At 48.0% G+C, this 26194-nt stretch overlaps 1 long non-coding RNA gene across 1 annotated transcript; it reads right to left on the bottom strand.

Moving 5' to 3' along the window:
* Positions 1-6182: 6182 nt before the first annotated feature.
* LOC142571097 (uncharacterized) lies at positions 6183-25991 on the bottom strand. The gene is made up of 3 exons (XR_012825751.1): positions 25668-25991; positions 12563-12624; positions 6183-6242 (listed from the first exon to the last, which is right to left on the bottom strand). It is a non-coding gene; the product is annotated as an uncharacterized LOC142571097 (long non-coding RNA).
* Positions 25992-26194: the final 203 nt, after the last annotated feature.

A 26194-nucleotide genomic window follows, 5' to 3' on the forward strand; every position in this document is an offset into this window, starting at 1 on the left:
GGTGTTCCTGATTCTATTTGCAATTACGTTATTAAATACATTGTAGGCAACGGACAGTACGCTGATCGGCCTATAATTTTTCTAGTCTTTGGAGTCCCCTTTCTTATGGATTAGGATTATGTTAGCGTTTTTCCAAGATTCCGGTACGCTCGAAGTCATGAGGCATTGCGTATACAGGGTGGCCAGTTTCTCTAGAACAATCTGCCCACCATCCTTCAACAAATCTGCTGTTACCTGATCCTCCCCAGCTGTCTTCCCCCTTTGCATAGCTCCCAAGGCTTTCTTCACTTCTTCCGGCGTTACCTATGGGATTTCGAATTCCTCTAGAAGACTCTCTCTTCCATTATCATCGTGGGTGCCACTGGTACTGTATAAATCTCTATAGAACTCCTCAGCCACTTGAACTATCTCATCCATATTAGTAATGACATTGCCGGCTTTGTCTCTTAACGCATACATCTGATTCTCGCCAATTCCTAGTTTCCTAGTGCAGGCAAACATCAACACATCTCAATCGATAAGCGCACACACTCGCTGTGAAAGTGCTGGCGTGAGCAAGAACGGCAGTAGCAGTGAGCGAAGTGACCTCGTGCTGCCCTTCGCTTCAACGCGAGCTAAGCGGCGAGAACAGTGCACACAAATCTATCACCCCTTGGCGCACCTAGATTCTGTACTAATCGCACGTCGCTTTCAAGATAGGACCTGCGCAGTGGCGCTCAGCCACGCGCCATACGCAGCCACCGCGGGAGTAGAGGAAAACCGCCCCGTGCTTTGCGCGCTGTACAAGCCGGCGCACTTCAAGCCCTGCCTTTCTTTCTTGCGCGCGCGAGGTCAATTCACCATCCTCGGCTCACCCCTGCAAGCTTTCACTCCGCCAACAGCATACGGAGTGTGGCCATGGTGTTATCGCTATTGGATTTTATACGAGGCATAACTGCGACGGCGGAAATGCACCGGGAGTATCCATAAAACTGCTATCGCAATAAAATACTTTAAATCAACTACGAGGCGTGATGGCTAGTATTGAGCGCTACACAGGTAAAATAGAAAATTGCGCTAGGAGAGTGTAGCTACTACATTATTCTAAATATCTACGCAAATGATTAAACTATAATTTTCAGCACTAGTCGCCTCCAGAGCACTCTCAAATAGCTGTCCGTTAAGTTTTTTTCGCGATAAAGTTATGGAAAGAAAATATAGAAGGAGCCAGATCGGGCGAATAGGGTGGGTGGAATGAATGGGTCATCACATGAAAGCCTGAGGAGGCGAGTCTTGCCATTGTTTCAACTGCAGTGTTTGACGAGGCGTTGTTATGCAAAAGAAGACACCTTTAGATTTGATGTTTTGCCCCAGCTTTATCACTAAAGCAAATTAATAACCTGCTTTATTGGTTGAACCCTATTGGAGGCATTGCACTAGCACAACTTTTTTTTTTCTTTATCCCAACAAGCTGCTGACGTTTGCTTCTGCACTGACCTCTGCACACTGAACTTTGGCCTGTGGAAAGACTATCCCTAAATTTATGACCAGGGGTTCCCAAATTTACTAGCCTCGGGAAACCCCACCAGCCTCGACAGAACGGCGCGGTACCTTCCGACCCCCTTACCTTACCTACTGCCTTGCGATGATTGTTATGTTGAATAGGTGTAACGGCTTAAAAATAACAAAAAATGTGCTCGTATTAATAATAATTTAAAGTGGGTAATTATAAACCAAAGAGGGAATGGAGTCGGATTAGTTTTGTGCGCTCGCGGAACCCTAAAATGCTGTTTGCGGAGACCAAGTAAAAAAGTGTGCAAAAAGGATAGCCTTTCAAGTTTTAACATAATTGCCAACCACGCCCGTGAGTAAAAGTAGCACATATAGCCCTGTCTCGCCACCAAAATTATATTGCCGCCACATATGCTAGGTTCCGAATATAACAGATACGCGTTTACGAGCCTAAGTGTTTACCGTCACGTCGGAAATCATAATTTCCGCCCCAAAGGCGTACAGCTGCGCATTTTACTACCGCGTGGACTAAAGACACCGTGACAATGTGCTGTCTGTGTACACGCGCGCTTACCTTCGTAGGAGTGCTCATGATGGTGCGTCGCATGATCGTCAGTATGAAGTCCAGTGGCCGCAATCATAGTGGCTGCGCAAAGATGGTGGAAATTCAATGTCACCATGCGAGATAAATACCAATATCTTTATTCGTGCGCTACGAAACTGTCCGAGACATTTTAAAGACGCAACCCCATAAATTAATGTTCATACAGTGCCACGCAAGAAGTGCAGGAAAAAATAAACAAGGATCTTTCTCATGATATGGGCAATTGGGATTTACGGGGATTGAATAAATGAAACGGCAAATTTTCTAGAAATAAAGCTGCGAATAATTGAATTATAGGGTTTTACGTGCCAAAACCACTTTCTGATTATGAGGCACGCCGTAGGGGGGGACTCCGGAAATTTTGACCACCTGGGGTTCTTTAACGTGCACCTAAATCTAAGCACATGGGTGTTTTCGCATTTCGCCCCCATCGAAATGCGGCCGCCGTAGCCGGGATACGATCCCGCGACCTCGTGCTCAGCAGCCTAACACCATAGCCACTGAGCAACCACGGCAGGTAAAGCTGCAAATAAACAGGAAGAAAGTGCTTCTGAATAAGCACGACACTTTCTTGTTGGAGCGAAAGTGGTGAGAAAAGGTATGCAAAACAAAAATAAATGAATAAATCTAAAGGGAGGACAAATTCGTCCTTTGTTTCCAGGAACTGAAGAAGCGCAAATATCATAATTGTGCTGTCTGAAAGTAAAGAACATAACAGTCAGGTCAGTCATGCACGACTGCAACACAGTCCGGATCAACTGTACCCTATTTTCACGTTTACGCGGCTGCGGATATAACTCGAGGGGGTTGGGCGAGGGGTTTCTCGGTCTCTCAGGAAAATTAAGAGAAATATATGTTTTACAATCGGAACGCCATGTAATTTTGCGTGCTTCGACGGGACTACTTTCATTGTTCTCGTGCCCCTCACGGGAGTCAAATTGCATAGCCACGCAGTTTGGGCAAGAAATAAAATGCAGCTGTGCATCGCTCAGCGAACTCGTTTCGCTCGCAATTGTTAATTCGCACAGCGAGTCGGTTACTCTGAACTGTCAAGAACGCGTATTCAGGTTGCGTGCTTCGCGGGTCACCGTTTTTATTCGCCTATAGCCTCGCTCTCACATCGGTGTTATATCGCCTTTAGAAATGCGCTCAAGAATAGTTAGAGACAGGTGGCTTTACACGTCGAGAAGCCCGAACAGTTTGTCTAGTTGGTCTAGCTAATGCTGTTGAGTCGGCTTAGCACTAAAAGAATCCGCGCACTAAGGGTGGACGAAACTCAACGCCTTGCGTTTCATCTTCTCCTTCTTTGTGCGAATCGTCTTTAGCGCTAATCCCCCTCAACACATTTGAGATCAGTGCTCCTATTTTGGGTCTGTACAGAATGTCCCGACAGAGGCAGGAAACTGTTTTTCACAACAATGTGTCCCACCACAACTAGCTGAAAGAGAATGGCTCAGGCTGAAGTGAGAACTCTAGCACATCTCCACCGCATTATTCCGGACCTCCAGTATTCTCTTTGATTGGTAAACATGGTATTATTGGTATGTAAGTTTTTTCTTGACGTGTAGTAACGTTCCGTTTTTCTTTGCGTTGACGGAAGATTAGGAAAGATCCGAAAACATATAATGAGTTTTCTAAAGATCTGCCGCAGAACGAACGTCTCGCAGAACAAACCTGCCCGCGGAAACAATAAGGCTCTGCGAGACACCACTGTATCTTTTACTTCTGTCTTCTTCCTGTTAGCGTCCACGCACCTCGCTCTACTCCCACACCCAAACAAGCTCTTTTTGGTGATAACCGAGATTGCCAGCCAGTTTGAATGATCACTTTCAGGCTCTCTGAAACAACACAGCATTGGATGTTTTCGGTGCTGAAATGCTCCGCTCCAATGGCGTTGTTATAGTGCCGACCAGCGGTGCCAAGTGCCATGAACGAAGCTTATGCACTTCTTTTCGCACGTTGGAAGGGTGTGGTTGTAGGACACTTGGTGAATCATGATGTGGGAAGTTACCGCAAGGAACACACAGAACGAAGAAAGAGACGACACGAAGCGGTGCTGATAACTGTTGATTTAATGAAACGAACGCCGAGTTTGTATAGATCAGACACACTTGTGCGCCCGAAAAACAACGAGAAAACCAATAAGAACACAGAGCGACCTTCAACACGGGTGCGAAACAAATGCTATGATAAACGGTGATAAACTACTGATGCACGGAACACGTGTGTATCGCGTGGAAAGAAACAAAAGTTCTTTCTCAGAAATAGCAATTGACGTCGAACGAAGGCATTCACCATCCTTAAAGCGTCGCATGGACACTGCCTTTACAGTCTGCTAGGCACCAAAACATGCAAGTTCCTCGCAAAAATAAAGGTTAGCCACACTCACAGCCGCTCTTCTATTGGATCTAATCACGTGATGAGAGTTAGCAAAACGCGCGGCATATGATCACACTGTTGCAACTTTCGCCAAGCCTCTTCGTTACGTTTCCTCCGCTACAGTTTTAGAAGGCAGGCAGAAGTCGTGCTGCTTTCTCGCTTCTAGGGGGAACTGGTACACTTCGTTTAGAATCGTGAATTATTATCATCACATATTGAATAATTTTGTGTTTGTCACTACCTCTGCATCTTCCTGTGCACATATAGCAGTCCACCAGACGCTGTAAACAGCGCTATCTTGTGCGGGAATTTCGGAGTAATGCTTACCTTCTTCGTGGTGATTGCCAAGATCATGGTGAATATTGGGAAGATGGGGATCACCAGCAAGGTGGTGCATCAAATTGGCTGCTGAAAAAAATTGATGGTCACCATTAACGTGCGCACTTTCATGCCATAGAAGCTATAATAGCCCATTTACTGGACCTTACAAATAATTTCTGGCGGACAAACTAACAATTTCCCCAGCACTAAAATCGCGCGAATGGCAATTGAGACAGCTACACTACCTGTTGTAAAGAAGTGATTTGTTGTGTACGGAGTACTGCTGTGATCACGTAAAAGTAGGATTTGCCTTCAAATTTTGTCCCAGTGCGTATGAGTGTTTTACACTTACATATGTGACCTTCAGGGATATATGGTTTAAAAGCTTTCATCTAGTTTTCTTTCCTTAAATTTGTCAACCAGGGCAATCCTATGTGCCGTAAAAACGGTTCAAGAAATGTTAATTTATCCTATCTATCCCCACACAATATTTAACAGCAACTAATTGTTCCTGCAGGATACCTATCCCAAGGACCTGATCACCTTCGTGAGGTTCGTGTTCCACATTCGAGGACGACCTCATTTTCAAGTTCGTATCTGCCGCGTACATCCAACGTGTGGCATCGCCTTCACGCATCACTAGGAACCTATAAATAACGCGGCGCGCTCCTGAATGTATTAGCAGTGTATGATAAGGAAACCACTTTTGTAACTTGCTGTGCGCGTGCGTTTGTGTATGTATTCTACATAGCCAAATATTGCATAGTTATTAGGATTGCCTATGTTTTTAGAGATCATTTCTAGCATAAATATCATTGACGTGTTGCATGATTCTGTGTTTCACTTATAATTCATATTGTTCCGAATTCCTCTATTTTTGTAACTACTCCCATCTACAATGTATTCTGACACTGAATGCATATTAACGAAATAAATAAAAATAAAGGCGAACTTGTCTTCGCTAGCGCTGCAAATGATGACAGTTGGTGCTCTGACCGAGAAAAGTCCCCTTGCTGAAACGTTGGCGTTAGTGTAAGTCTTTCTTCTACATCACTTCAACACTTCAAGCTTCTATCTTGTTTTTTGCACACATAACGCAAACACAGGTTTACTACTGCGTCAACTAAAATGTCGTGCAAAATGACGTTCTATTGTTTCTGCAGCAATCTGCTTTCCCGATATCATAAACCAACAACGTGAGGATGCTTATTCCAGCGCTAAGAATTATTTAAACATTTCTACGACCACGCAGAGTCTCCTTACGTGTCTGGTAACTGTATCATTGCACTGTTCCGATGCTGACTGAGCACTGTGCAACACACGGAAGAAGTGACGTTATCTCTTACAGCGCTCATGCAGTGATGCTTACCAGCTTGGTGGTGATGAACGTGATCGTGGTGCGGCAGTGCATCTGGCATAAACACACCAGACACCAGCTCCAGGGTCGCTGCGCCAAAGAAATTGATGCGAATAATTATCGTGCACACTATCCATACTACGGGGCATCGCATCACAGCGCATTCCCTGCATCATCTAAACGTTTTGACAAGAACCTATCTTCACACGTAAATTCTTTTGAGGGTACCAGGAATGTAGGGAAAGCTGTAACGTCACAGCATGCCTAATGCAGATCGAACTTTTGTTGCATGCTGAGTGCTCTTTCTAGCACGTGAAAGTAGCTTTGCTTCAAATAATATTTCATTTTGTCGGAGAATTTCCTCCTGCAGATATAACATTCACCAAAACTATTGCTGTGCTGAAGAGAATGAATCGATAGTTCGAACGAAGATGGAGTTGTTGGTAGTTTCTGGCAGGGCTTATGGAAGCCCTGTTTTAAGAAGTATATACTTCAACTTCAGTTTTCTCGTGTTGGAACAAGTTTAGCGCCTATTTACACTTCGTGGTATTTTGGCGGAGGTGCGGGTTATGAAACACGCATGTCCATTACCGACGCCACCTAACCCTTACCATGATGTTTGATGGTCCGCTCACCGAGCAGCAAACTCTGACCGGCATCGTCCTATCCCAGCCTCGAGAACCCGGAACCTTTAGTGGATCTGATAGCACTGACATCTAGTACCGGACTTCCTGGTATGATGGCTTGAGCTATCTCGAAAGATGGGACGCGGGGTTAATGAACACAATGTTATATATTATCTCGGAGGCTCAGCGCGAGTCACGGTTATGAAAACTCTAGTCAGTGCTCAAGGTACTCAACCCGCCACAGACGAAGTATGTGCTACAAAAAGCTTTCCAGTACCGTAGCTGTACAGCCGCAATATTAGGAGGCGATTACGCTTTGTCTATAGACACCGCACTTCCCTGGGACCTCAGGCAACCAGCGCTAATGCTCGCGATGCAATATCCTCGGTCACACACGCACATCAGCTAGCACACGTCCGCCTCAAGGCCTCCTAGGCTTAACGAAACCGGAGCTACGATGGCACCACACGGACTACATGCACTGTCTTCACGTCGTTTTTTACCGCTCCTCTTGTCACCATTTTCACGTGGAAGTCTATAATTCCAGCAGAACCCATGTCACGATGAATGTCGACATTAATGTGATCGGCATTGAACAATGCCCGTACTGGTACATTGTATTGCCACCGCCGAAACGCGTCACGTGTTAGGCGTGCACTTCAGCAGGGCTCCTCCGTTGCGCTTTTCTGTGGACACGCTGCGCCATCCGGCAGCGTCGCCGCGAAGCCCCACGTTGCCTCCGACATGCGTAGTGAGTCGGTGCATGCGACCGGTGAGAATTGCTCCGTCCCTACCCGCCCGAACTCATGGCGCAGCTCGCTGAAACATCGAGTCGCTGAACTTTAGGAACCAGTTTAAGGCGGGTTTGATTTCACCAAGCACCGGAGTAATCCGAAAGGATTTTTTAATAGTGTGACACATAGCGATTCTGAGGTATCGACAAAGGATAGGCACATACCTAGTAGTGCATATCTAGCTGCGCGTACCGAGTGCCCAAGTTGTCCACTTGAGCACAGACCCAGTAGAGCATATGGAGCGATCCAAGTTGTCTATTAGGGCCCAAACCAAGTGCCGCATCCAAGATGGTCGAATATGTGACGTGAAAGAGATTAGGCATAAACATACCGTAACCTGGTTAAGTGACCAAGAAATGCTAATCACATTAAACTTTGTCGAACTAGTCAGGTCCCTAAATCATCGTACAACAGCCTTTATTGCGATCGCGCTTTTTGTGGTAGTTCATCCACTTTGAAGGGGGCTGTCTGTCTGCCCTTCCGTCTGTCCATCTATCCGTTCGTCTTTAAGCGAACCTGGGTCTCTGGATACTAGATGGTTGCATGGGTGGCGCGTCGGACCGCTGTGATGAGTGAACAGGGCTCGAAACCAACCGTCAGACCAACTTGGGTAACTGGGTATGGTGCACTGTGTACGTATGTGCCGCTCTTCAACGAACCTCCCTGTAGCTCACATAGGGGATCCGAGGCTGGGCACGTGTCATCAGTATGCGTCCCCTTTTCAATGAATCTGACGCTGACTTGGAGTACTGTATGTGCCACTAGATCTGTTCAGTGCTTCAATGAACCTGTCCGATACCAACTTAGGTCAGTGCGTATGCGCCAGTAGGCGCGTGCCGCTCTTCAATGAACGTCTTTGACGGGAACTTCGGCAACGCGGCGCATTTCAATGGGAATGCAGCACTCTATAATGGGAAAAAAATCCTTTTAACCCTTTGTATCTCATGCTGCTCATTGACGAATAAGCAGATATTTAATGGGTGACTTTCCATTAGTAGGTGACAAAACACACACACACACACACACACACACACACACACACACACACACACACACACACACACACACACACACACACACACACACACACACACACACACACACACACACACACACACACACACACACACAAAACAATAAAGAAAGCTGCTTCAAATATTGTCATTTATTCTAGGCAATAAACTTACACATGTGAGTATGCCAGGAAAACATGGTTACTTTTTGCGTAAATTTTCAAAAGAGTTTGCTGATATATCGTCTTCTTCAATGCAGAGATATGCCTTGCCCTTTGAACACTGAAGCCTTGTAGTCTATGGGCATGATATACATACATATATATATATATATATATATATATATATATATATATATATATATATATATATATATATATATATATATATATATATATATATATGCATGCACATGCAGCACTCCCGCTAATTTCTCCCACACGCTGAAGCGGGCAGCCCGGCCGCAACTTAGACACTCAAGGAACGACGAACAAACGGTTTGATACACGAAAGTTGAACAATTTCGGAATCACGGCAACGCAGTCAAAAGGAACTTCAACGGTAGTGACGCGATAGTTCACAGGGGAGGTTTGCTCTTTATTGATGTAGGGGCCTAGAAAACACGTGAGGAACTTCTCCTACAAGCAAGCAGTGCGAAAGGGTGTCCAGAGCAGCACCTTATCTCCGGGAGGAAAGGAAATGTTGGCAAAGCGTGCAAGTTGGGAAAGCGCGCAAGAAGTGACGTCTAAAGCCAAAAAGGAAGAGAGGTTCTTGATCCCCTTGTATATTGTGAAAACCTATGTGGCCAGTAGAGGGGTCATCGTGGAAGACTTCGAGGACCTCTGTGCGCAGCAAAAGAGGGAGAACGGGCAACCAACGGTCTCCGTCAGAATGATAAATGTAACGGTGCAGTACGTGGTACATGGCGAGGAAGCCTGTCATTGGGCGGACAGGAAGTTCCGCAATGACATTGTATAATTTTTTGGCAGTATGGCTCAGCACGTTGATAAGAGGCGAACTCAGTGTAGCGGTTGGAGGGCAGCGTGTTGACAGGCGTTAGCGGTGACAACGTCAGTGAAGGCGTAGTCTCGTGTTCCCGCGAAGTGCAATGCATAGGTATGTTCGTAGATGATAGCGGCAGGGGCAGCGAGAGAGAGCGTTGGCACCTGTGGGGTCTTCGTGTCTCACAGGAGCAGTGATCACCGCGGGTTCGTGCTTAGCGAGCCACAAGGCTACGTCAGCCGTCATCCTTTAGCGCTGCTGCGCGGGAGCGCAGGCCGCAAGGGGCTACCGAGCGAAACACGCAAGAAAACAGTATTGCCCTGAGTTAACGGAAACCGTTTATTGTATCTGGTGGCACCTGACACTGCGCAAACTCCCGGTCCCGAACTGGCGGGGACCCAAAGGGGTCTGGCACTAAGGGCAAAAAATACAGACAGGGGCGCCTATAACACGTCGCTGCTATAGCACAGACTCAAGCTAGGACACTCCGCTAAGTCCGGGCTGCTACTTGCTCTCGCGATAACCAATGGGCTAACTCGTGAGAGCTCGGGCAATCTCCTTCGGCTTGGGCCTGCGATAAGTGCTGCTTGGCGTGGTATGACCTCGCGCAAGCACTAAGCACCCATTCTTCGGCTTAGCGTCCGGACAGGACCAACACAGAATGTGCACTCCCCGCATGAGCAAAGGCACCGTGTGTGAGCTCAAGTCCTAATCACAAAGGTGTCGGCGGACGAGAAGAAGCAAGTACGTACCCGGCGGAGTCCCAAGGGAGAACAGACGCGCTACCGCGTCTGTTCATCTTGATGTTAATTGCCGGTCTTGTAGATCACAAGTTCTTACAATCGGTAAACCCAGCGCACAGTGCTTTCAGACAAAATTTTGAGCGATGACAACCAGCATAGTGCGTGATAGTCATTGGCTGTGTACGGCAAAAAGAGTGTATGTTAGATGCAGGGTTGCCTGACAATTTTCTTGGGACAGTGGCGGAAAATGCTCAGAGAAGTTTAAGGAAGCCGAGTAACACGTGTGCGCGCAATGACGCAAATATAAAGACGGTATTTTTACCATATATTCACGGTTTGTCACATGGGTTAAAGAAAGTGGCTCGGAAGGTACAAGTTGATGTGGTATTTCCTGCCCCCAGAATAACTCTCAAGAATTGGTAAAGCTACAAGTCTCTTTGGAAAGACGCACCGAGCTGGTGTCAAGAAGCACAAGTCTCCTTTCGCGCCCTGTGTACAACGTGTCGTTTATCTCTTTCCGTTGTCGTACGGTAATGTATACATAGGGTAGACCGGGAGATGCCTAAACGACAAATTAAGGGAGCCCATATGAAAACATTTCACCTATATGGGGATGGACATGTATGAGCGCACTGTAATGATTTTCGTTATTGAAGGAATATTCCATGCTGTACAGAAGCAGCCGTGGTGGCTTAACGGCTATGGCGCTGCTCCACTAAGCACGGGATCGCAGGATGAAATCCCGGCCGTGGCGGCCACATATCGATGGGAGGGGAAATGCAGAAAAAGAAAGCGCTGGTTTGCCGTGCATTGGTTGCACGTTAAGGGGGTCAAAATTAATCCCGAGTCCCCCACTACGGCGTGCCTCCTAATCAGATCGTGGTCTTGGTATTTCTGTACAGATAAATTAATTTCGGGGTTTTACGTGCCGATAAAGATACGAGAAATTGTGCAAGAATATTTGATAGCAAAAGACGGTGGGAGCTGCGTCATCACGCAATCTGCAGTGTTGAGCGGAAGGGAAATGGCCTATCTCGACATTGCAGGGATGCACGTGCGGTGATTAGTAACCCCTGTGTGCGTTTGTTTGCATATTGGCACTATGTGTGCCACTTCTCGATATAAGAATCAGCTGAAAGTTTAGCGGCGGTCCTTGTAGTTCTTCCTTGTCCCTGTAACCGAAGCGCTATAGTCCCAATAAGTGACTACGTTTTCAGCGCAGAAGACAATGCGCCTCGTGTTCCGACTTGGTCTGACTGCGGTCCCATCAGCACGCAGGCCCGCAGCTCACGGACGAATTTTTGTGCCCCCACCGCGGACGTCCCGACGCAGCCCCTTGTTGAGCCATGCCATCCAGTTGAGCCATCCAGTCTGTGACAGAGTCGGCTCTCTCCTTCCTGATCCTATTGACACTTTTTCATGCGACGCTCGTACCCTTGGACGCTCTTAGCCACCACCAGCAGAGAGCTATTTCTCGCACTCGCCTTTACGCGGACTTCATCTGGACTTGGAATTACCTGTACTTGCCCCCTCATGTATATAGACTTGCAGTCTCTGTTCCTTCTCTACGCGCGCGTTTTGTACATATTTCAATCATGCGACGCGCTAGTATGGGGGACCTGCAGCGACGCGACTGTCGCCTCCAGAGCCGGCGAGGAACACGGCTCACGTGCGCGTATCGCGAGAAAAGAACACGCTTGCCCAGCGTGGCCAGTACCCCTCGTAGGGGTGAGCCACGTTTTGAGGCAACAACAACGCGCCAGTGCGCTCAAGATGAGCGGTCACTTTTGTCTTCCGCTCCCGAGAACCATCGAATCCGTAGCTCCCGGTCTAAATAAACCGCGGCCGTGGCGGCTGCCTGTTCACGCCGTCTCCCACAGTAGCATCAGGCGGTGAAGTTGCAGGATGGTCAAGAGAAACCCAGCACCTCCGCCAATTAAAAAGGATAGTGCTGGCCTGCTATCACTTCCCAACGCAGCTTCGCAGCAGGTTGCTTAAAAGGCAGTCAAAGTTGTGGATGAGCGTGAGCGCGTGCCTCTTTCACCAGTGAGGGGTCATTCGGCTGCAGGACAGTTAAATATATTATTAGAAATCCATCGATAATGAAACAAATTACGACTGCTGATTGTCAAACGAGCTTACAGTCTGTTCAGTAAATAAGATTGTAGTGCAAGTTATAGAAGTGAAATGATACGGTGCAATAAATCACGCTACCTCGTGCAGCATACTCACCGATGAGTGCAGGGAGCAACACGGTTATAAATGAGGTCCTCATGTCGACAGCCGGGCCGCACCTATTGAATGTGTTATTTTAAAAGTGTTATTTTTGTTAGTAACAATACTAGAAATAAACAAATGTGTGGTAACATTTGATATCATTATTGCATATAGCGTAATATTTGTGGCATACGTGTGTACATATAGCAGGCATACTTGAGTGGACGAAAAATGACTTTTCCGCACGACTCATTTTAGTCGCGCCGTGGGGTACGGTGCTGAGGCGTTAATTATCACAGTTGGCATGTGTTGAAAGGGTAGTACCAGGGTAGGCGCAGGGATGCTTGTAGATTCGAGGAATGCACTCTTTTCTTGAGGTGTTGCAGAGCAAAACAACAGGCGTTATTCCTTTTTTTAATTTTACCTTAGTCTATTATTGGTAAGAGCGCACTTAACATTCCTGTTCCTGTTTCTGCGAGAATGTATATTCAAGTGATCGCGCTACAGCTATCATTAGCCTCACTATTGCTGTTGCACGCGTGGTTCTAGACCGTTTTACTGAGCTACCGCGGAATCTCGGATATCAAACGCCTGGCTGTAACTTTCATGTTCGAAGTATTCAACTACCAAGCAGAATGATGAATATCCTTCGCGTTAAAGAATCGCAGTATTAACACTTCCTGCGAATAATTTGTACTTTGGCGATGCTCCTTCGCATATTTATCTATGTCCTAGCTGCACGAAGGAACTGTTTCTGTACATGCCGTGGTTGCTTAGTGGCTACGGTGCTGGGCTGCTAAGCACGAGGTCGCGGGATCGAATCCCGGCTACGGCGGCCGCATTTCGATGTGGGCGGAAACACCCGGGTACTTAGATTTAGGTACACGTGAAAGAACCCCAGGAGGCCCAAATTTCCGGAGTCCCTCACTACGGCGTGCAACATAATGAGAAAGTGGTTTTGGCACGTAAAACCTCATAATATAAATTTTAAATGTTTCTCTCAAGGCCATAATAAGGTTTTGCTTAATAAAGTTCGCAGATACGTCGACTATGATGTGCCGTGTTCCGCGTCTCATACGCAAGTTTCCGAACAAATAATTTGTTTCATATTGTTAAGACTAGACACATGGGCTGAAGAGGTCGGACGTTTCTTGCCGTGCTCCTGAGTCCTTGCGAACTGTACCGCTGATCGCACGTCTACAGCATTCCTGCCTAACACTGTGTTATGGAGAACTCATTAATAAGGCGATTTGGTACTCGTTTCTGCGCGTACAAATTATCACTCCGTGCATGGGCACAGCTCAAACAGACGTCTTTTGCGAGATTCGAAATTTTTTCTCTTCTCTTGCGAGGTGTTTTTGTTTATATTGTGCATTATCTGAACAGGGCTTCATCATATGCATTTCGATGTACTATTGCATAATTTTGGCTGCAGCCTCATTTGTGTACCAGCATGTGGATATGTTAGTTTGAAGATTTCCAGAAATTGGTTGGTGTTGCGGTTTTCCTAAACATGCAATGATGATTCATGTCACTGGAACATAATTCTTTCGTGCAAGGAATAGATTTCTGCAGCCGCGCGTCCACATCCGTTAACCAACTTTTGTTCGATTTGGGGAGTGTTAGGTGTGCTTCGGATAAAGTACACATCGACAACTTTGGAGTAACGTTGGTTGTCCTGTATAGCGTCTCCCAATTGTAATCTTCGCTTTTTATTATTTCGCATAGCTTGAAATCCAGCTATTTTAGATACAAGTGGTCACTCTGAGATTTCTAGAAGACCTGACCGATACCCTGAAAAAATGAACAGATGACTTTCCTTGCACTTCATACATAGCCCGCGAGCTCAGATTTGTTTGAGTTAGCTGTACACTTCAAGCATTCGGTAGCGTTGTAGGCATGTTGGTTTGGCCGTGTGATCATTATCGCAAGGTGCTCGTCTTCCAAAACAACCGTTTAATGAGATCGTGATTGAACTTAGCCATGAACACGTATTTGAGTTTGCAGTCGTTTAGCCGATACCCTGTGAGCGCCAGTGTATGAAGAATTCTGTCCTGAAGGCCTTAAGCAGTTTGTGTTAGGAAAGTGTGTTTAATTATTTCCTAATGATTCTCCTGTAGGAGTTCCCACTTATAAAACCACTGAATTCAGTCTCTAATCAGAGTTGTCAGGACTTTCACTCCTGGATTCTCCCGTATGACATCGGTTCACTGCATCAAATATATCGTTCATTTGTTATGGGGGCGCTATTATTCTTGTAGCTTCAAGTGAATCCATTAATTTTTGTCACGATAAATTATTATAGGCGTAGCCACGAATCGGCTAAAGGCTTGCGTCGGCAGCTTTACGCGCAGGTGCTCCATGTTCGAAGGGTTTATGTGGCGTTGCGGTAACTTCATGGCAACCTCACTGTTACGGTCTTCCTTGTACATAGCCGTGTGCAGCGGCCGCTTCACTTCTCGACCGCTCACATTGATGGGTTGATAAGACACTGCTATTAAAATAGGATTGTGTTGTTCTACGTGCCAAGACTACGATATTATTATGAGGCACGTCGTAGTGGGGGACCCCGGTACAATTTTGACCACCTGAAGATCTTTAATAGGCACTGTTTAAGTCTACGTTGTGCATTGCCGAAAAAAGTGCTGGAAAGTGCTAACAAAAGGACTCTACCAACATTAATGTAAGTTTCAGCTAAGCGCATTGTCACGAAATGATTTGCGGTAGCAGTAAATCATCAAAATGGCAACCTGCTTAAGATTACTAGCATAGGTACTGCTTCGTCTAGTAAACATATCTTCAGCTATATATGAACTAGCGTTACTTGAAGACGGTATATTTAAATTAGGTGTATATTAATGTGAGTCGAGCACTCTAATGAACAGTACATCTATTACGCAAAGACAAGGGAATGTTTATAGAAATGATTCGTATTGCTCGAGTTTATACATTTTAACGCCAACAGCTGTACTGAGCATGTGTTGCTGAACGCGTTCGCCCGCCGGCTATCTCATAAAAAATGAAAGTGTGTGCCAGTGCAGGAAACTGAACCAACGGTAAGATGACTCCAAGTTGAGCACTCTAAGCACTAGTTCCTGTCTGGCTTCTGCGATCAAGTGTTCTATCAGGGTCCTTAGAAAAGTATTGAAGGACCCTGGTTACAATTATAAAATGAGCTGAAAGCTTATGAGCCTGGCTGAGTGCTTTCACCCGGCGAGGCATAGGTTTGCAAGGTTAGAAGCATAGGGTCTCAGCATGGAAAGTGTGACGCCACAATTGAATAGAAAAAGGCTGTCACTAATAGACATCACGTCACTATAGAAAACAAGTCGCTTGCTATGGGACTAAAGGATCGACAACCTGGACCTTCGCAACGGCAAGAGCGAGAAAAGAAGCAGACTGCTTGCGGGAGGTGGATTCTTCAAAATTGGGAGGCACAGAATGGAAAAAGAAAGTAAACTGGGAATAGAAAATAGCTGCATGGAAACGCCTCACAAATATTATCCTTAATAGCTCAGACAGGAGAATTAACTGTAGTCGAGCTGTTTATAGTTATCCTCAGCTATTAACGCCTAGCTCATCCTAGCTATAACGTAGGCACGGTGATGCTCGAACCACTAACGAAGCCCGAAACGAATCCCATTCGGAAAATATTGTTCTATTCCGACTTACTGTGAATTGTGAGGCATATTATCCGTAACCCGCAGAGTCAGTTATTACAGACAGAGTAGTGGCGCACTCCAGATATTTTTTTTGAACATTTATATTTCCTCTACGTGCATTCCAAGCAAGTACTTGCGCCATTGCGACATGCTAAGGAGGCATTCCAGGGGTACTTCAGATACAAATAATAACATGTCACTTGTGACTTCGAGTAGTGAGAACGTTATTTTTGCACACTTACGGTCCTAAATTCGAATCCTCATCTAAAACAAGACTATTTTCAGATTTTAAATGCCACTACGTTTTGCGATATGAAGCAAAGAATAACAAGGGTTGATGCTTTTCTAGTGCACGAGGAGCTGCGTTTTGTAAGCACACTGTTCTGCAACAGCCCTTGACAAACTAGTGATAAGTCGCTACCTCCATAACGAATAGTGAAATTACATGGGCTTTGGCCCTGAGTTTCCAGTGACTGCAGAGCGCCAGATCAAGGCATCGAACACACCTGCTGCATTGTGGCAGGTGTCGGGATTATGCAGCTGCTCATACGCCTGGTGTCTCCGTAATCAGCCAATTTCGTATCCACTGTAGGCAGAATGCACTCTCCGCAGTCTGCAATCATGCTTGTACTGCGTCAGCTGAATCCACACTATGCCTAACGGTTACCTATTCAGATCACAGCCTCAAATTCTTCGCTATCCTCGACGGCATTCGCCTGCCCTACGAATCACAAACTTCTGATTAAGTTTAGGTCACGTGATGCATTCGTACTATGTCACTTTACGTACACAATTTCTATGCATAACTGGCTCAGAGCGGAGCGAGACAAACTCAACGCTCTCATCCGCAAAGTGGTCAAGAGGGCTCTCGGGCTACCCATCAGGACCCATACCGAGGATCTCCTTAGGCTGGGGGTGCATAACACTGCCGAGGAGATTGCCGAAGCCCAAGAACGCGCGCAACTCACTCGCTTGAGCACCACAGCGGCAGGTAGACACATCCTCGAAGAGCTGGGTTACCAACCTGCGGGATTCCCGATGGTCAGTACCCCGATCCCCAGGTGCATTCGAGGCAAGTTCGAAGTGGCCCCTGTGCCCCGAAACGTCCATCCCGTCCATAACGAGGGCAGACGCAAGGCCAGAGCAGCAGCCATCCTCAAACAGATCAAGCAACGAGACATTAGAGCAGGCTTCGTCGACGCCGCGGAGTACAACGATGGGAAGACCTTTGCCATCGTTGTGGTCGACTCCAGCGGCAAGATTTCCAACTGCGCCTCCATTCGCACTTCAGACCCCGGTGTCGCCGAGCAAGCCGCCATCGCCCTCGCCCTGCTAGACGGTCGTGGATCCGAGATATATAGCGATTCCAAAACAGCAGTTAGGGCTTTTCAGAAGGGTTGCATCGCCAAGAAAGCTGCTCGTCTTCTTAGCAGCTCGAGTCGAGATGCTCTCACGCATCATTCAATCCACTGGTTTCCAGCTCACGTAGGGTCGGTCGAGGGTGCTCCCCCGAACCTCAATGAGTCTGCTCACGAGGCTGCGCGTGACCTCACCGACCGCGCTTCCTCTACAAGAAGCACCGACTCCCCTCCTCCCTACGGCCACAGGGACGCTCCCGCTACTCACAACGAGCTTATTAAATCCTTCTACATGTCTAGAAGGGTCTTTCCACCCCCTCACCCCAAGTTGAATAGGGCGAAAGCCGTTTCGCTTAGGCTTCTGCAGACCAGTACGTATCCGTGTCTGTCCATTCTCCACGAGGCTTACCCGGACGTGTATCGCGACGACGCCTGCCCCTCCTGCGGCCAGACCTCCACTCTAGCGCACATGTTGTGGGAGTGTGGGTCGACATACCCCAAGTTCATCAAGGAGGAGTGGGACTCGCTTTTGCGTAGCCCCGCTCTAGAAAAGCAAATCCTGGCCGTCCAGCGTGCCCGCGACCGGGCCGGTGGGCTACACCTGCCGGTCCCGACGTGGGACTAGCCGGTTGCGCGACGAGTTCGCGTCCTCGCCGGACCTACAATAAAGTTTATTCACTCACTCACTCACTCAGGTCACGTGATACGCCATACTCACGCAGTGGTGGTCACGTCATGAGCTACTGAAGTGTTTCAAATAAAACTGCACGTGTCTGTTTATTATTAATATATTTATAACAATAATAATTTTTTCTGAGCAACGTGAAACACCAGTGAATCCTGTCGTTTTAAGAAAACCAAGCTGGTATTCTCATAATTCATATTAGAGGGATATTATAAAGATAATACACTGCATGCATGAACATTTAGCAATAATAGTGAAGAACAGAGGTTTCATGGGCAGGTCAAACTAGGAGAAAACGCTGTCTCACTAATAGGTAGAATGTACGCTGTCGAACTTTGAGGTCGTTCAGGGATTGTGGTTGTAGAGTTGCAAAAATTGTCGCCCGTGAAAAATGAAAATGCTGATGACCTGCCTACCGGAAGCACAATAATGCCTGGTAAACATGAGGTAGCCCGAAGTACAAGGAATTGTGGCATTTTATAGCACAGCTCAATTACAGCATTGTACAGCTTGAGCAGGTATATTGTAGAGCATGTCCAAGACGAGAAACCTTCCGTCTCGAATGCCGCCTGGTTTTTGAGATGGGAACAGCTTCAGAAATATGCAGCAAAAAGCGACTTTTGATTATTCTTATCAGCACAGTGCCATTAATAACCAAAATCAGTCGCCAGAGGAACATTCATGCCACTTGGATTAATACACAACTCTGCACTCACGTTTGGCGGGCCGATCAAAGTGCTTTTTGGAAGGCAATAGCAAGTCATTATGAGAAATGGCCCATAAAGATTTTTATTCTAGTCTATAAATTGTCTATACCAAAGTACTTCGCTACAAGTCGAAAGTAATCTAAACCTATGGTCAAAGTTTTCAGGTAAAAGGTATTGCGAAATATGCTAATAAATGCATGAAACAGTCGATGAAGAAAAACACTCATTGCAGAAATCCAGCAAAGTTACCTGCAGTGAAACCCAGCAGTATCATTCCTGTGCAGCAAAAACTAAGTAGATCTGTTTGGGCATATATTGGCTCGTACATTTTGTCAAATGAGTTTAGCACCTAACGTACCACCGTTGTAAGCATTGTTCCGTATAACGGTGGGGTTGTTACTAGGAGTCTAGAATGAGACAGGGTGCATGCGGCCACCATCTCTCCATTGGGGAAGATAACAAATATACTGTCACGGGGTGTTGACGTTGAAGAACACAGTAGAAATACTTTGAACGACAAAACTAACTTTTATTGGGCGAACCTGTGCCCACAAAACAGGCTACACTTATAGCACAACGATAGCAGCGAACACAGTGGGCGATCGTCGAAAATCTGATCAACGGATCAAGCGCATCGGCTTTTATACATCAATCGTCGAATATTCCAGACTAATCGTTGGGAGCCGCGTGCCTTCCACAAAGTTTTACATCATTCGCGTCGCGCACACATGCGATCAGATTACACAAGATTCGGTCACAGACAGCGGTTGGAAGCATCGATAACATTCAAGATACTTCTGATATATGCAGGCGCGTCCTGCGCTGTGCGATAACATTTGTTAGGCGGTGAAACGTGTCGCCCGATATAGACAAACAAGTACACGTGTCAATATCCCCCTCTTAAAAAGCATCGACCCATTGCTGCAAACAAACAAAACTAATAAACGAAACACCCGTAGCAAAGAAACGACAAACTAAGGAAGTTCGTCGGCGTGCGTAAAAGGGCTTAAGACGAAACACGTGGACCACTTCAGATCGTGCGCGGCGCCGCTGTGAATGCGCAATGCCATCTGGCACGACCTCATAGTCTAGTGCGCCAATACGTCGGATGGCCTTGTAGGGTCCGAAATAGCGCCGCAATAGTTTCTGACTGAGTCCTCGTCGGCGTATCGGGGTCCAAGCCCAAACACGGTCACGGGGCTGGTACTCGACGTAGTGTCGTCGGAGGTTGTAGTGTCGGCTGTCGGTACGCTGCTGGTTCTTGATCCGTAGGCGGGCGAGCTGTCGGGCTTCTTCGGCGCGCTGGAGATAGGCAGCGACGTCAACATTTTCTTCGTCAGTGACGTGCGGCAGCATGGCGTCGAGCGTCGTCGTCGAGTTGCTGCCGTAAACCAACTTGAACGGTGTGATCTGTGTTGTTTCTTGCACCACCGTGTTGTAAGCGAATGTCCTGCCGTATGTATACGGCAGGACCGCGTCCCACGTCTTGTGCTCGACATCGACGTACATTGCTAGCATGTCGGCGAGGGTCTTGCTCAGGCGCTCCGTGAGACCATTCATCGGCGGGTGGTAGGCAGTTGTCCTCCTGTGGCTTGTCTGGCTGTATTGAACAATGGCTTGGGTGAGCTCTGCTGTAAAAGCCGCTCCTCTGTCGGTGATGAGGACTTCTGGGGCACTATGTCGCAGCAGGTTGTTCTCGACGAAGAATTTCACCACTTGGGCTGCGTTGCCTTTTGGTAGAGCTTTAGTTTCAGTGAAGCGGGTGAGATAGTCCGTCGCTACGACGATCCACTTATCCCCGGATGTTGACGTCGGAAACAGCCCTAACAAATCCATCCCGATCTGCTGAAATGGTGAGCGAGGAGGTTCGATCGGCTGTAGTAATCCTGCTGGCATTGTCGGTGTTGTCTTGCGTCGCTGACAGTCTCGGCATGTCTTGTCGTAGCGGCCAGTAATACCTTTCCTGTATCCTCGACAGCGTCCGGGAGAATCTGAGATGCCCAGCGGTTGGATCGTCGTGTAGGGCGTGCAGTACTTCAGGACGCAGCGTGAAGGTACAACAACAAGGTAGCTGGCGCAGACTGGTGAGAAGTTCTTTTTTACGAGCAGCTTGTTTTGTGGAGTGAACAAAGACAACCCGCGCTTAAATGCCCTAGGGACAACATCGGTGTTCCTTTCCAAATACCCGACGAGGCCTTATAGCTCGGGGACTGCTCGTTGCTGTTTAGTGAAGTCTTCCGCACTTACTATTCCAAGGAAGGTGTCGTCGTCCTCGTCGTCCTGCGGCGGGGGATCGATGGGGGCGCGTGATAAGCAGTCGGCGTCAGAGTGTTTTCTTCCGAACTTGTATATTACCCTGACGTCACATTCTTGCAGTCTCAGGCTCCACCGCGCCAGCCATCCTGAAGGGTCCTTTAAGTTAGCTAGCCAGCGCAACGCGTGATGGTCGCTGACAACTTTGAATGGCCTGCCATAGAGGTAAGGGCGGAATTTTGTTGTAGCCCAAATAATGGCGAAGCATTCCTTTTCAGTCGTAGAGTAATTGCCTTCCACTTTTGAGAGTGAGCGGCTAGCGTAAGATATCACCCGTTCAAGTCCGTTTTTCCTCTGGACTAAGGCGGCACCGAGGCCTAGGTACTAGCGTCAGTGTGTATTTCGGTATCGGCGTCCTCGTCGAAGTGTGAAAGTATCGGCGGCGACTACATGCGTCGTTTGAGTTCTTGAAATGCCTCGGCCTGGAGCATTTCCCACTTGAACTCGACATGACATTTGGTTACATGTGTTAGCGGCTCGGCGATGCGTGAAAAGTCCTTGACAAAGCGCCTATAATAGGCACACATGCCAAGCGATCTGCGCACTGCCTTCTTGTCGATTGGCTGTGGGAACTGCAATGGCAGATGTCTTCTGCGGGTCGGGGCGTACTCCAGATTTGATGATGACGTGGCCTCGGAACAGAAGCTCATCGGAAGCGAAGCGGCACTTCTCCGGCTGCAGAGTGAGCCCTGATGACTTGATGGCCTCTAATACTGTCGCAAGCCGCCTAAGGTGATCGTCGAAATTTCCGGCGAAGACAACGACGTCATCCAAGTAAACAAGACACGTCTGCCACTTCAATCCTGCAAACACCGTGTCCATGACGCGCTGAAACGTTGCAGGCGCCGAGCACAGTCCGAATGGTATGATTTTGAACTCGTAAAGGCCGTCTGGCGTGATGAAGGCGGTCTTTTCGCGATCTCTCTCGTCGACTTCTATTTGCAAGTAGCCGGACTTGAGGTCCATCGACGAGAAATGTTTAGCGTTGCAGAGCCGATACAATGCGTCGTCTATCCGTGGAAGAGGGTATACGTCCTTCTTCGTGGTCTTAATCAGTCGACGATAATCGATGCAGAAGCGTAGGGTTCCGTCCTTTTTCTTCACCAGGACTACAGGAGATGCCCATGGGCTTTTCGACGGCTGGATGTTGACGTCGCGCAGCATTTCGTCGACTTGTTCTCTTATAGCTTCACGTTCTCGCGTCGAAACTCGGTAAGGGCTCTGGCGGAGTGGTCGAGCGCACTCTTCGGTGATTATGCGATGCTTTGCGACTGGTGTTTGTCGAATCCTCGATGACGTCGAAAAGCAGTCTTTGTATCGTCGGAGCTGACTTCTGAGCTGTTGCTGCTTAATCATCGGGAGACATGGATTTATGTCGAAGTCTGGTTCGGGGACTATGCTCATCGGGGTAGATGCGGCAGAGTCCGAGAGGACAAAGGCATTGCTGGTTTCCACAATTTCCTCAATGTACGCAATTGTCGTAGTACCCTTGTTGATGTGCTTGAACTCTTGGCTGAAGTTGGTTAGCACTCGACTCCCTCCGTGGAGTCGAGCGATCCCTCTTGCGACGCAAATTTCACGGTCGAGGAGTAGATGTTGGTCGGCCTCGATGACGCCTTCTACGTCAGCGGGTGCTGGAGCGTGGCGGGATACTCACTTTATTTTTGAGCACACTCAAGGCGTGGTGACTGCGAGAGCTCTCCGGCGGTATGGCTTAATCTTCCGACAGCGTTATCGATTTTGACTTCAGGTCTATGATTGCGCCGTGTTGGTTCAGGAAGTCCATGCCGAGAATGACGCCTTGTGAACGCTGTTGGAGGATAACGAAGTTGGCAGGGTAAGTCCGGTCATGAACGCTAATCCTTGCAGTGAAGATTCCAGTCGGCGTAATGAGGTGCCCTCCAGCGGTCCGAATTTGGGGGCCTTCCTATGCAGTCTTAACTTTCCTCAACTGGGCGGTGACGTGTCCACTCATGACTGAGTAATCGGCCCCTATATCGACTACGACGGTGACTGCGTGGCCGTCGAGAAGCACGTCGAGGTCGGTGGTTCATTGTCTTGCATTACAGTTCGGTCTTGGCGTCTGATCACGGTTGCGTCGTGTTGAACTGAAGCTGGAACGTCGCGTCGTCAAGTCGTCTTTCGTCGGTGTAGTCTTGGCTTCCTGACTCCGTCGGGACGGCGGCGTGTCGTTATTATGTCGTCGAGATGGTCTTTTCATCGTCTTCGTCGGCGGCGGAGGATCTTTGTCAATTCGACGAACAGTAACCGCACCTCCATCGGTTGCTGCTTTTAGTTTTCCGGATATGGGCTCGCAGAGCGGCCCCGGGCTGGGCCGGTGTATGGTCGGCACTGCGGCCACAGGTAGCGGCCTGGTCACGGCGAACGGGACGGTTGTCGAGGGTTCTACTGAGTGGCGGCGAGGTAGTCGGCGATATCGCGAGATCGTTCGCCAATCTGTGGTCGCGGCGCGTTAACGGCGAACCCTCCAAGTCCCATCTCCCGGTATGGGCATCGGCGGTAGATGTGCCCGGCTTCTCCGCAGTGGTAGCAAAGCGGACGATGATCGGGGGCGCGCCAAACGTCAGTCTTCCTTGGAATTCCGCGCAAGGTGACGGGTTGGCGTGCTGGCGGCGGGGGTGGTGGTGGACGACGGAACTGTGTCGTCACTGGGCTCTGCCGCGAGCGCGGAGGGGGAACATGACGGCGGGCTACAGCGGCGTATGTCATCGCTTGCGGCTGAGGCTGCGGCGATTCAGGGGCTACTCGGAGTTGTTGTTGGAGCTCCTCACGTACGGCGTCGGCAAGCGAAGCCGCTTGAGGCTGTGATGACGGGAACAGCTTCTGTAGGTCCTCCCGCACGACCGCTCGGATAGTCTCGCGCAGGTCGTCGGTGGCCAGTGACTGAACTCCGGCGTAGCTTGTCTAGTTCGTGCGGCGGTTGAATTGACGGTTCCGCATTTCCAGTGTCTTGTCGATGCTAGTGGCCTCGCGAAGAAACTCGTCGAGAATCTTCAGTGGGCTTCGTACCATTCCGGCGAAAAGTTCCTCCTTTACACCATGCATCAGTAGGCGGACTTTCTTCTCCTCAGACATTTCCGGGTCGGCGTGGCGAAACAGACGGCTCATTTCCTCAGTGAAGATCGCGATCGTCTCATTCGGCAGCTGCGCTCTGGTCTCCAGTAGAGCTTGGGCTCGCTCTTTTCGCACGACGCTTGTAAATGTTTGGAGGAAGCGGCTTCGGAACAGGTCCCACGTCGCCAAGGATTCTCGAACCACGTCCTGGCGGCGTCCTCCAATGCGAAATAGACATGTCGCAGCTTGTCATCGCTTACCCAGCCGTTAAACGTAGCGAGCCTCTCATACGTTTCAAGCCAGCTTTCCGGGTCCTCAAATGTGAAACCGCGGAACGTCGGTGGTTGCCTGGGCTGCTGAAGAATTATTGGGGCCGCTGCGGCTGCCATTGGGGATGTCTTCTTGGTCGTTTCTGGACGATCTTCTTGGACTGTCTTCTTGGTCGTATCTACTAGAAGACCGTGTTCCGGGGGCAGCTGCTGTAGCCGGCGGCTTGCTTGGTGTTCCGGGACGACGGTGGTGTTGTCTTCGCGGTCCGGGCTTGGATTACGGCTTGTCGGGGGCGTCCGGTACATGAACGTAAAGCACCTCCACCAGATGTCACGTGGTGGTGACGTTGAAGAACACAGCAGCGATACTGTGAACGACAAAACTAACTTTTATTGGGTGAACCTGTGCCCATAAAACAGGCAACGATAGCAGCGAACACGGTAGGCGATCTTCGAAAATCTTATCAGCGAGTCAAGCGCGTCGGCTTTTATATATCAGTCGTCGAATGTTCCAGACTAATCGATGGGACCCGTGTGCCTTCCACAAAGTTCTACATCATTCGCGCCGCGCACACATGTGATCAGATTACACAAGGTTCGGTCACAGACAGCGGATGGAAGCATCGATAACATTCCAGAAACTTCTGATACATGCAGGCGCGTCCTGCGCTGTGCAATACCATTTGTTAGGCGGTGAAACGTGTCGCCCGATAGAGACAAAGAAGTACACGTTTCAATATGCTCGAAAATTAAATGAAAAGGCTATTTTATCAGTGCCCATGCAGTTTCGTAGAAATTGACGCGAAGGAACTTTTATTTTATTGAGAGAATACTGGCAGGCCATCAGGAGGCCATAGCAGGAGTGGGTATATATACATTCAACTAATACAAGATGCATGCAATACAGATGGATCAACACAAAAACACTAATTTTTCTATTTAAGAGGAGCTTCATTGACATATCCCAACCATTTCTGAAAAGAAAAAAGAACGATACGCCTTGGCCTTCTCCAAGATTCCGTTCTAACTGCGATAATGGAGAATGACTTACCTGCTTTATGAAAAACGGTTCCCACGCGTCACGTATTTCGATAAAACTGCAAATAAATGCTTTTAAGGCGTAGCCGTGCTCCCTAGACGAATGTTAAAACATTCAGAAGCGATAGTCTACGAATAAAGCGGAATTTTGCCTAAAATAAGGCTTCTTTTTTCAGTACTGCTGTAGATGTCGCTTCTCAACATACCCTTGTTCTGTAGTTTCAATGCCGATGTTTTATCGCAGTTTACAGAAACAACTGTGCGCAGAACGGAATACCTCCACACCTGTCTCTTCTTACACCGTATTGTGACGGTGAAGCAGAGTGCGAACAGACGAATGTAGAGTAGGAGGCTGCATATTTATGTTTGATACCGCTTCTTTATTTTCGGCCTGGTATTTTTCTATTGTTGCTAGTTCAGCCATTATATCCTTTTGTGCAGCTGGGTTGCTGCTTTACGTCACTACGTGATAGTAGGAGCAAAAGTAAAGTGAACAATAACGCAGCAAGTTTAAATGGCGTCGCCTTCGCCGTATAGGTC

Source organism: Dermacentor variabilis, chromosome 2, assembly GCF_050947875.1.
Source record: "Dermacentor variabilis isolate Ectoservices chromosome 2, ASM5094787v1, whole genome shotgun sequence".
In the NCBI taxonomy this organism is placed as follows: Eukaryota; Metazoa; Arthropoda; class Arachnida; order Ixodida; family Ixodidae; genus Dermacentor; species Dermacentor variabilis.